At 43.8% G+C, this 12,857-nt stretch overlaps 1 long non-coding RNA gene across 1 annotated transcript in view; it reads right to left on the minus strand.

Annotated features, from left to right (window-relative positions):
* Positions 1 to 1,169: 1,169 nt before the first annotated feature.
* The window catches only part of LOC114486383 (uncharacterized), a 24,090-nt gene continuing 12,402 nt past the window's right edge, over positions 1,170 to 12,857 (minus strand). The window contains exon 3 of the long non-coding RNA XR_003680025.1: positions 1,170 to 1,245. This is a non-coding gene — a long non-coding RNA (uncharacterized lncRNA). The remainder of the gene's footprint in view (positions 1,246 to 12,857) is intronic.

The raw sequence follows: 12,857 nt of genomic DNA on the forward strand, positions 1-12,857 counted from the left end.
GAAACTCTGGCCTTTTCCCTAGGCCTTTTCCTAGCTAGAACATTTTTTTCTGGGAAACCCAAGAATTTCTAGACAGTAGGGGACACAGAGTCAACATGTCTTTGGAGCCTGATATAATTAATGGGACCCTACACTCACCAAACCAGGTCAGCCCCTGGAGGTTAGTTATTTGGGAAGGAAAGGTGATAGAGAAGGATCATGGGCATTGAAATTCATTGAGCACATGCTAAGAGTGGCAAATAGAATTCATCTCCACCCTCAACTTCACTCATGCATCGACAAGAATGCCAAGGCGGCCTCCAGGCTCAATTAGTAATGTCTGCCCTGGGTGCAGGATAGGACCTGGTAGCCAGCAATCTGCCCTTTCTGGCTATGAGCCAGGCGTTTTACATCATTAACCCCAAGTTCTCACAACAACCTCTGAGCTGGGAGTTACTTATTTTCCAGAGGAGGAAACTGAGTTTTAGAGAGGATGTTACTTACCCCATGGGAAAGCTGTTAAGTGGGTGAGTCATTAAGAATTCACAAATAAAATAAACAACACACTACCCCAACAAAAACAGCAACATTATGTATCATTTACTGTGTGCTTTCCACATGTAAGACACTGCAGCAAGCCTGTTGTATGTATTATCTTAGTTCGTGTCCCAAAAGGCTGGTGGGGTAATTCACCATTTGAAAGATGAGGGCAGTGAAGAGCTGAGAATCGAAGTGTCATGTCTGACGTCACTGGCTCATCAGAAGCAGAGCGGAGGTGGAAGCTGGGTGTGCCCAGGGCTCTGGTGCCTGGCTCTCTGACTGTTACTTCACACTGGGTTATTTTCATAATGTGTTGTGGTTTGGTCAGGGAGGGGGATTCTGAGAATGTGATGGGCTAAAATATGACAATTCTGGCAAAAACTGGCTCAAGTGTTTCTGGAGAGGCTTTCTAATAAACCCCTCTGCAAGGATGGTTTCCACACATCAGGCTTGTTCAGAACAGGGCTGGCCCATCCCTTGTGTCCAGCCGCCCATTTTATGCTTTTTGAGCACCCGACTCCGCACCATGGCAACTCTCAGCTCCCCCTGCCCGAGCCTTTTCCGATCTGGCTGAGTCAGAGGCCTACAGAACTTCCTGCCTGAGGAGGCAGCCTTGGGAAAAATCCTCGGGTGTTTTTATCCAAAACACTCGGCAGCTTGGTACTTGACAGGAGCGTGGCCACTGGTCCTGGCTGGGTGATCTTCAGCCAATGGAGGTTTCCTCATCTGGAAAGCAAGAAGGATGGCTTATGTGACATCCAAGTGACTTTGCTGCTCTAAACGGTGTGAAAGGCCTGAGTTCATGGATCATCTCTGTGGTCACCCTCAGACCCTGTTCACTCTTGTCCTCTCTCCCTCTCCCCTCACTCAACACATTGCTAATAATTTTTCCAACATCTTATTAAGAAAATTTTCAAACAGCACCAGAATTGAATCCATTTTACACAGAGCAATCATAGACCCACCTGCCAGCTTCCACCCAGTTCTCTTCAGCTCGTTTCCCTGGTGACCACGGAGGCAGAAAGCCCCCCAAACACAGCTCCCTGAGGACACAGCATGAGATTCAGTCAGCTTTCCCCACATTCGTATCCCTCATGCATCCCCGCTTGCCCCTAACTGCTTTCTCTGCTGGTAGCCGTCTCTCTGGCCCTACGAATGTCCATGACTTGCTGTAATGACCCCAAATGAGACCCTCGGTGCCCTTCTCACAGGACATCAGGGAGGGAAAGAGCTTGCCGGGAGGGACGTGGGGCAGGGCACCCATTTCTCAAGAGGTCACTTCGTGCCTGGCACTTGCCATATGCTGTTATTTGTATAACATTTCTCCCCCAGAGATGTGGAAGTAATAAGTAATCGATGTAGAAACTTTGGGAAACTCCACAAAAGCCTAATAAACGTCTGAAAACCGTCCATGAGCACCGCCCGCAGACAGCAGTGCTAGCATGTCCCTCATTGAGGGCCTACTGCGTGTTGGGCATTGTGTGTGTTACACATATTTCCTCAGCAACCATATTCAGTAGGTATGTATTTATTATTATTGCCAATTCCCAGTTGTAAAAACTGAAAGGCGGAGAAGTTAGGTGACTGACTTACATCCGCGCAGCTAGGAAGGGGAGGACCTGGGATTTACACCCTGTCTGTTCTAGAGTTTGCTTTTCACCACCAGCCTCCACTGTTTCCCTGAACCTGTTATACGCGGTTTAGGTTTTTTTCTGGGCAGTAACATTTGAAATGCACATGTGTATTTATTTTTAATAAAATCAAGATCATGTTATTTTGTTTTTTATTTTATTTTTATTAAAAAAATTTTTTTTTTGGCCGCACCGCGTGGCTTGCGGGATCTTAGTTCCCTGACCAGGGATCGAACCCATGCTCACAGCAGTGAAAGCACAGTCTTTTTTTTTTTTTTTTTTAATTTTTGGCTGCGCTGGGTCTTCGTTGCTGCGCACGGGCTTTCTCTAGTTGCGGTGAGCAGGGGCTACTCTTCGTTGCAGTGCGCGGGTTTCTCATTGCGGTGGCTTCTCTTGTTGTGGAGCACGGGCTCTAGGTGCGCCGGCTTCAATAGTTGTGGCATGCAGGTTCTAGAGCGCAGGCTCAGTAGATGTGGTGCACGAGCTTAGTTGCTCCAAGGCATGTGGGATCTTCCCAGACCAGGGCTCGAACCCGTGTCCCCTGGATTGGCAGGCGGACTCTTAACCCCTGCGCCACCAGGGAAGTCCCCAAAGCACAGAGTCTTAACCACTGGACTGCTAGGGAATTCCCTGAGATCATGTTATTTCATAACCGACTTCTTTCACTTAACATACTTAACCATTTCTATCCAGATATTAATCCTCAAAATAACCCTCTCAAATAGATAGTGTTATTTACATTTACAGATGAGAAAACTAAAGGCTACAGAATTAAAGATGGAAAATGGAAGCTCAGAAAGGGAAATGACTTGCCCAAGGCAATGGTAAGGGGTCTAGGGGGATTTAAACATCGGACTAAAGCTGGTACATCCTACCCCCACCCCTGCCTGGCACACCCAGGGCTGGGGCACAGCCTGCATGGGGTCGAGGAAGGCAACCGCAAAGCATTTTCTTCAAACCTCCCTAGATTAGATCACACTCAGTTGCCAACTGAAGCCTGGCTGCTTGCTTTCTTCTCCTCTCTGGAAGCTGGAGCTACTTTGCATGAGGTCTGTACGCAGACGCCCCCATGCAGGGGGGACACTTGCTCGTCTTTCCAAGATGAGAGATGGGTCATTTCCCAGCAGAAAAAAGACAATTGCAAGGATTAAATGAAGGAATGTATCCTACAAATTGTAACACTGTAGGAGTGCAATAAATGATATCTAATCATCAAGATCATCCTCATCCTCATCACTGTGGCAATAACAAAACTAGTTATCAAAGGTACGATTTTCCTTGAGGATGTCTTTATAAACTTCACCACAAGGTGGCAGCTGCTACCACACTGGGTATTTGGGGCTCTGGTTGGTGCAAGACAAGGATGTGTGTAGAGCTATCTCTGCGGGTCGTCTTAGAAAGGGGGAGCATATGAAAAAATAACCCCACAATTCCTCTATTTGGATTGAACTATTACTTCTCCTGGCAGGACTGGCTCCTGCCGGCCTCACTACCTGCCTTTGCTTAAGCTTTTCCTCTGTTTCCATCCTACTCTTGTCAGATCTCACATCATTCTGCAAGCCTTTCCTGACCCCTCCACCTAGACCCCAGGTAACATAGCCTCTGTCATCCCTTCTCTGCCCTATCACAGCCCTTGATTCCACTCCCTGTAGATTCCAGTCTCTGGTGGGAGGCACCCAGTAGGACTTGGAGAGTGATGGTCATTCTGTAAATATTTACTGTTCTCCCTCTCTGTGCCAGGCATTAGGTGCTAGGGACCCACAGGTGATCTTTCTTTGAATAAAACAAACCAGAATCCTGAAAAGAACCTCTGCCAAGGGACTCATCAGTCCTTGAAAATCAGGACTCTGTCCCTCTTTTCACTTCTTTATAGGTGCAATGTATGACATATTAAATAATAAATAATAAATAAAATAATAGGTCCTAAATATTGTATAGGACACATTAATACTAAAAAGTTATTTGCTGTCTATCTGAAATTCAAACTTAGCTGGGCATACTGGGTTTTGGTTGTTTTTGGTTTGGTTTGTTTTTTGATAAATCTGGCAAAAGGCCTTGTTTGCACAGGGGAAGTACAACATGGCGTGTGACTGTATCTCCATGAAGGGCCCATGAAGCACAAGACTGCTCCTATTGAGAATCAAAGGTGTTTTGAAGTTTAATGGGCTACTGTTTTTTTTTTTTTTTTTTTTGGGCTACTGTTTTTAAAACAGAAATCCCTCTTTCCAGGTGATTATATGTTTTCTGGCCTTTTTAGTGGACCCCCTCCTTAGAATTTAGACTCTCACCCCAGAAATATTTGGTGTGATTTACGGAAAAAGCTTTGGTCTTAAAGCAGAATCATAGTAGGGGTGAGGGCAGGAGGAGAGGTAGGGGAGAGTGCTTTCTTTCACCACCCTTAGACAGGTTTAACTTCCGGTTGATCATGTTGGTCTTCGATGGAGGCTGATACATGATGTTCCTTTCTGGTCTTGAAGGTTGCATCCCAGGAGGACGCTCACTGCCCTGCCCATTCAGGTACAAATTGAGCCAATCAGAGGCTCCTCAGAGGGTGCACACAAACCTAGCCAGGTGAGCCGTCAGCTGATTCTGGACACTCTGCAGAGGCACTGGGGTGGAAAGAGCACTGGACCTGGAGTCTGAGACCTGGATCTGAGTTCTGGCTCTGCTACCTTCCAGCTGGGTGACACTTAATCTGAAGTCATTCACTAATCTATTACTTGGCTACTAGATTCCCTGCTAGGTACTGTGATATGAATAATGCTAATGAGACAATCCTCTTAAAGTCCCAAAAGTTAACTAATGTTGAGCAACTCACTTTACCTCTTTTTTTCCTAATCTGAGCCTCCATTTCCTAATCTGTAAACTGGGGATAATAATACGGACGTATAAACTTTTATCTAAAGCCCTTGGCACATTAGGGGCCAAATGCGCTTCCAAATTAAGGATGTTTCCGTTTTTAGGAGGGTAACATAGTGTATATACACCATGTATTCCATAGTAAGTAATTACAACACACGGCTATCAAAACAAATGACTTCACACTGGGTGGGATAAATTCCTCCCTCCCCTGTGTGTACTTCCTGCCTCTCCCATTCAGAAGTAGGATGTTTTTTTCCCCCTCCCCTTGAATCTGGGCTGGCCTATGACTGTTTTGGCCATGAGAATACGGCAGAAGTGACAATGCCTTTATAAGGACTTGCAGCTCTGCCTTGGTCTCTTGGAGCCTGAGTTACCATGTGGAAGTCTGATTATCCTGCTGGAGGGACCACATGGAGAGGCCCTGAGACCACCTAGAGAGGAAAAGGGCCTCAGCTGAGCCCAGCCACACAGATATCCCTGTCAAGGCACCAGACATGTGAATGAAGCCATGTTAGACTCCAGCCCAGCCTAGCCACCAGCTGAATACCACCAAGGGTCCACTGTTGATGCCATGTGAAGTGGAAGAATCACCTGGCTGAGCCCTGCCCAAATTCCTGACCCAAAATATGAGATCTAGCAAAATGGTTTTTCCTTTAAGCTGATAAGTTCTGAGGTAGTTGGTTGTACAGCAACGGAAAACTGGAATCCCCAGTAGAAGAAGGAATCCCCTGACAGCTCAATCTGCCTCCTGTACCCTGGAGTCTGGTCTCCTCTAGAAGCTGTAGAGTGGGGTAGAAGAGGAATAGGTGGAGGGGATTAGTATAAAGAGCCAAGGAAGATTACAAAAGTTAAAAAGGAATATGCCCTTTAACCCAGAAATTTTGTTTCTAGGAATCCATCCTACTGAAATACTCCTGCAAGTACTTGCCAGCAAGCACAAGCAAGAACGTTCACAGCCATGGTGTTTGTGCTCACGAACAATTGGAGGCAACCTAAATGTCTATTAGTAGAAGGATTAACTAAGTCAAGATACAGTTAAACGGGGCTTCCCTCGTGGCGCAGTGGTTGAGAGTCCGCCTGCCGATTCGGGGAACACGGGTTCGTGCCCCGGTCCGGGAAGATCCCACATGTCGCGGAGCGGCCGGGCCCGTGAGCCGTGGCCGCTGAGCCCGCGCGTCCGGAGCCTGTGCTCCGCAGCGGGAGAGGCCACAACAGTGAGAGGTCCGCGTACCGCAAAAAAACAAACAAACAAAGAAAAACCCTTTTTTATTGTGGTAAAATGTGCATAAGATTTACCACTTTAACCATTTTTAAGTGTACAGTTCAGTAGCATTAAGCACATTCACATTGTTGTGCAACCATCACCACTATCCATCTCCAGAAATTTCATCATCCCAAACTGCAACTCCGTACCCGTTAAACAGTAATTCCCCATTCATCCCTCCCCCAGTCTTTGGTAACCACCATTCTACTTTCTTTTTTTTTTTTTTTTTTTAAGACTCTTTCTTATTTATTTATTTATTTATGTAGGCTGCGTTGGGTCTTCGTTGCCGCGCGCGGGCTTTCTCTGGTTGCAGTGAGCGGGGGCTACTCTTTGTTGCGGTGCGTGGGCTTCTCATTGCGGTGGCTTCTCTTGTTGCGGAGCATGGGCTCTAGACACGCGGGCTCAGTAGTTGTGGCGCACAGGCTTAGTTGCTCCGCGGCATGTTGGACCTTCCCAGACCAGGGCTCGAACCTGTGTTCCCCGCACTGCACCACCAGGGAAGGCCCCCTTGTTGGTTCTTTGTTTGCTGTATTTTCAAAGTTGTTTTCAGTAGTTCTTCTGAGGATTATATTTAACATCTTAACTTAAAACAATCTAGTTCAGACTAGTACTAACTTAATTTTAATTGTACACAAAAACTTTGCTTCAGTGTAGATCTGTTCTCTCTCTCCTTTGTGGTATTGTCATACAAATGACATCTTTATGCATTATAAGTCAATCTATCAACATAGTTTTACAATTATTGCTTTAGGCAGTTGTCTTTTAAGTCGGTTAGAAGAAAAGTGTTACAAATAAAAAATATGTACACGCTTTTATATTTACCAAAGCAGTTACTTTTACTGGTGCTGTTCATTTCTTCTGCCTGCTCCAATCTGCCGTTGAGCCCCTCTCATGAAATTTTCATTTCAGTGATTACACTTTTCAACTCCATAATTTCTATTTGGTTCTTTTAAAAATATAATTTCTATTTCTTTAGTTGATATTCTTTTTTTAACTTCCCATGCTGAATTTTTTAATTAAAATTTTAATTTATTATTTTAAAATTTTTAAACAATTTTAAGTTACACTTCATTTACAGTTATTACAAAATATTGGCTATATTCCCTCTATTGTACAATATTTCCTTGTAGCCTATCTTACACCCAATAGTTTAGTTGATATTCTTTATTTGGTGAGACATCATTCTCATACTTTATCTTTGGACATGGTTTTCTTTAGTTCTTTGAATATATTTATAATAATAGCTGATTTAAAACTGACAAGTAACTCTAACATCTGGGCTTCCTCAGGGATGGTTTCTATTGGTATTTTCTATTGACTCTCTCTTTTCCTGTGTATGACTTATAATTTACTGTTTGCTGGTTTGTTTGCAAGTCTCATAATTGTTTTTGTTGAAAACTGTACATTTAATATAATGTGGTGACTCTGGAAATCTGATACTCTCCCCCTCTCTAGGGTTCATTGTTGTTACTATTTTTGTTGTCATTGTATTTGTTGCAGTTGCTGCTGTTTGTTTAGTGACTTTTCTGGACTAATTCTGTATAGTCTATATTCTTTGATAGGTGCATCCACTGAAGTTTCTGCCAGGTAATTAACCTAGTAACTAAAAGTGGTCAGCTAGTGATTAGACAGATATTTCCTTAAATACTTTAACCAATAAACCTCACATCCTCTGTTGAAGGGTTCTCTGCTCTGTATGTTGAGTGTGTTTTCAATGCTCCAGCAGGTGTTTTACAACTCTGCCTTGGCATCCATTTCCTGGTAGGTCAGCCAGTGAAATATGAGGGTCTTCTTAGGTCTTTTCTGGGTATACATAGCTCTGTACATGCCTGTGGACTTCTAGATTCCCAGCATCATGTCAGAGCTTTTTAAAGTCCCCTATGAACATCATAGTCCCCCAATTTTCCTTTTAGGTTTTTTGACCAGCCTCTCCTTTACCCCAACTGGTGTCATCACCTCAGACAGCTGTCATGTTAAACAATTGCCACTGATTGTTTCAACAACAATCTTCCAGGACACAGGGTTTTTCTCACTGAGTGAGCTCTGAGTCAAGTCAATAAAGACAAACTCTGAATAGGGCTTTTCCCGGGAGCTGCCAGAGAAATAGAGTGACAATCTACTGGGTAGCTCCAAACCCGTTCTGCCCCCTCCGCTGGCTGCTTGGCTGCTGGTTTTCACAACTACTATGGTTATGAGCTGCCAGTTTTCAAGGCTATCATGGAGCTGAGGGAGGTAGATAGGAATAGGACAAGTTAAAACAGCACCAAGTTCATTTTTATTACTGAGATTCAGCTGCTTTTCTTGAATAAACCCTCATCAGATTGTTACAAGCCTTTGATTAATTTCCAGAGTTCTAAAAAAGTTGATGTTTTGCCAATGTTGTCACTGCATTTATTTTCAGAGGTCCGTACTCTGCTATTCTGGAAGTGCTTCTCAGGCTATACATTTTAAATACATTAACCAATTAGCTGTCATTAAGCTAATTTCCTAAGAGTAATACTCAAGGAAATAGGTAATACTAATATCTACTCTATAGTGTCTTGAAGGCAGGACCTCTATCTTATTATCTCTGTATTAATAAGGCCTGAAATCGTGGCTGTTGCAGAGTAAGGAATCATTAAGAGTTTAAATGAGCAACTACAAATCTTTTATTTGAATTGTGATTTGTAATTTGCAAAGTGCTGTCTCATGATCTTATCTTATATAGTGTAATTTAATTCACCAATATTTCCTGTTCATTAACTACATACCAGTCAGTGTGTCAAGTATCAAGGATAGAAAGATAAATAAGACAAAGTCTTGCCCTGTAAGGTATTTTCAGGCTAGTTGAAGACACAAGATGCGAGTGCATATAACAAAACAAATAATAATATGGAGTATAAGTTACATGAGAGTGGGTACCATATCTGTCTTGTACAACATTGTATTTTCAGAGCATAGAAGAGTACCTGATATCCTGAAGATGTTTGTGACATATTAAACATGGCCACAATTTCTTTTATACTCCTTCTATTGAAAGGGAGGGTCTGTGTTCCTTCTCTTTGGATTAAATGGGTCCTGTAACTGCTTTGACCAATAGAATACAACCAGCGTGACACTGTACTTGTTTCTGGGCCCGAGTCTTATAAGAGTACATCAGTTTCCAATTTTGGTTTCTTGGAACACTGACTCTCAAAACCCAGCTTCCATGCCAGAAGGAAGCCCATGTAGTACTGAGGAGAGGCCCACGTGTAGAGGAGCTCAGGCCCCTGGTAGATAGCCCCAGCCAATACCACAGTCTACATCAACCTGTCAGCCATGTGAGTAAGCCATCCTGGAAGTGGGTCTTCCAACCCCAGCTGAGTCACCCCAGCTGATCTTGCATGAGTAGAGATGGGCTGTCCCGCTGAGCCCTACCCAAACTGAAATTTCAAGAGTAAAATAAGTGAGTATTGTTATTTCAAGCTACTGAATTTTGGGGTGGAGGGTTACACAGCACTAGGTACTCACAACAATGTTCAATAAATATTTGTTGACTGCCTATGATTGTTGACAATCTGTCATTAATTGTTAAGAGTGGTAACATACATTATCTCATTTAATCTTTTCAATAATGTTGTTGATGAGGCATCTTGCCCAAGATCATACAGCTGGTAAGTGGTAGAGCTGGGAGTAGACCCCAAATATTTCTGATGTCAAAACTAGATTTTCACATCTACTTCCAGTATACCATGCTACCTCTCTCTAAAGAACTAGAAAGATGTTCGCCAGTGTTCAAGGGAGGGTGAGATTCCCAGCGGCTGGATCTCAGGGAAGGCTTTATGGAGATGGAACTTGAGCTAATTCTTGAAGAAAGAGCAAAAAGTTATCCAGGTAAAGAAGAAAATAAAGGGCATACCAGGGAGGGAGAACAATATGAGAATGGTCTTTATAAAGCTGAACCCTATGTGGCTCATGTTCCAGTTACTATTTTGGATTGTTTTACCTTGAAATATAGAAGTGTGAAACAACAATTTTATGACGTTCGTGGATTCTGTGGGTCAGGAATGGACAGGGCACAGCAGGGACAGTTTTCTCTGTCCCACAGTGTTTGGGGCCTCAGCTGGGAAGACTCAAAAGCTGGGAGTGAGTGGCAGGTAAGGTCTGGAATCATCCAGATATGACTTCACTCACACATATGGCAGCTGATACTGCCCATCAGTTGTGATGTCAGATGGGCTGCACGTGGCCTCTCCACATGTCTCTTCAGGTGGGGTAACTTGGGCTTCCTCAGAACATGGTGGCTGGGTTTCAAGAGTGAGTGTCCCATGAGAGCAGGGTAGAAGTGCATGGCACTTTTATAATCCAGCCTCAGAAGTTACAGAGTGAGTTCTGCTATGGCGTAGTCACAATGTCTGCCCTGGTCCAAGAGGAGAAGACATAGACCCTACCACTCAATGGGAGGAGTGTTAAGGTTACATAAATGGTGCAGGATGGCAGATATTGTTCCGGTTGTTGTTGGAAAACACAACCTGCCTCAACACATCTCATCAACTTGTCACATCGGAAGGAAACACTAGTCTGACATCTAAATCTTTACTGTGGGCTCTTGATAACATGTCAGGGGTGGGCAGGGGCGGGTGGGGGGCTTAATTGTATAACACTCAACAATACTTCTTTAAATCATCTTTCTTGGGGATTGTATCAAAATGGTAGACTGAGCACATGCTTTCACTACTATTTTCATTCTCAATCCCTAGCAATGACAGAAAAGAAATATTTTAAAACAATAGACTCATAATAGGGCTGGAAGACTGAGTGGCATCAGTGGACCACTAAAGTTGAGGAATCTCAGGACAGAAAGCATATAGAATCTATTTGTTGGAGGAACCACAGCTCAAAATATGTGCAGAAAAGGAAGGCTGTGAATAGTGGGAGTTTTTCTGGGAGTTTTCCAAATCAGAGGAAATGGACCTGAGTTGCAGGATGAGGTCTTCGGTCATCATCAGGGTGGTTGTCTGAGAACTGACATCTAGATCAGCAGGGAGGTTGACCTCTTTTTTTCCCAAATTTGCCAAACACCAGGTAATAAAGGCACTTGACCCCAGACCGGAGCAATGTGCCCAGGATTTGTGTAGGAAAAGCAAGAGAACCCAGGAATAAGCTGAGGCGCTCTACTCCCAAAAGACAGCTTCTAGAACCTACTCCCACACTTTTTCTCTTCCTCACTATTGGCCCCAGTCATGCAACAAATTTCCAAATAAATCAAGGCAAAATCATTAAAGAGAAGGACCAAGCTCTACAGAAGCTGGACCAGCATGTAAGGAAATAGAAGGAAGTTTAGTAGAAGTTGTTCAATGTCCTCAGAGGAATATGAGATGAATAATGCACCCATGAAACAGGACATAATAGATGCACTGCCAAGATGTCCCCTCACCCTTCCCACTTAGGTTCACAGTGAACTGACCCCAACTGCCAGCACTGCATTTCTTTGCCGCTTTTTTGTTTTCCCCTACTTGCCTCCAGAGTCCTCTTTGCCAACTATGTGGCAGGCTTGAGGTGCTAAGGAATTAACACCCCTATGCTGGAAGGAGCCCTCGGCCAATGGTCAGTGAGAGTGGTATAAATACCCCAGCTCCCTCACCCCTTGGGTGGAATAACTCTGAATCATGAGTGCCACTCTGGCTTCCAGGGCGCCCAGCATGATTAACTTTGGCAACTGGCTGATAACGCACCCTCCATTGGCTACCTTCCCTTCATCTCATTCCCCACTTCCCTACTTGTAGTTCCTGGTACCATATTTCATTCCCCACTTCCCTACTTGTAGTTCCTGGTATCACATCTCATTCCCCACTTCCCTACTTGTAGTTCCTGGTATCATCTCCCAAGTAAGCCACTTGAACTGAAATAATTTTTTAAAGATTTGCTTCTTGGAGAACCCAAACTAAGCCTAAGAAACAGGCAATTATGAAAAAGAAAATGCGTAGACTCACAATGTTCATTGCAGCTCTGTTTACAGTAGCCAGGACATGGAAGCAACCTAAGTGTCCATCGACAGATGAATGGATAAAGAAGATGTGGCACATATATACAATGGAATATTACTCATCCATAAAAAGAAACGAAATTGAGTTATTTGTAGTGAGGTGGACGGACCTAGAGACTGTCATACAGAGTGAAGTAAGTCAGAAAGAGAAAAACAAATACTGTATGCTAACACATATATATGGAATTTAAAATTTTTTTAAAAAGGAAAAAAAAGTGGTCATGACGAACCTAGGGTCAAGACGGGAATAAAGACGCAGACCTACTAGAGAATGGGCTTGATGACACGGGGAGGGGAAAGGGTAAGCTGGGACAAAGTGAGAGAGTGGCATGGACATATATACACTACCAAATGTAAAATAGATAGCTAGTGGGAAGCAGCCACAGAGCACAGGGAGATCAGCTCGGTGCTTTGTGACCACCTAGAGGGGTGGGATAGGGAGGGTGGGAGGGAGAGATACGCAAGAGGGAAGAGATATGGGAGTATATGTATATGTATAACTGATTCACTTTGTTATAAAGCAGAAACTGACACACCATTGTAAAGCAATTATACTCCAATAAAGATGTTAAAACAA

Source organism: Physeter macrocephalus, chromosome 6, assembly GCF_002837175.3.
Source record: "Physeter macrocephalus isolate SW-GA chromosome 6, ASM283717v5, whole genome shotgun sequence".
Lineage (NCBI taxonomy): Eukaryota > Metazoa > Chordata > Mammalia > Artiodactyla > Physeteridae > Physeter > Physeter macrocephalus.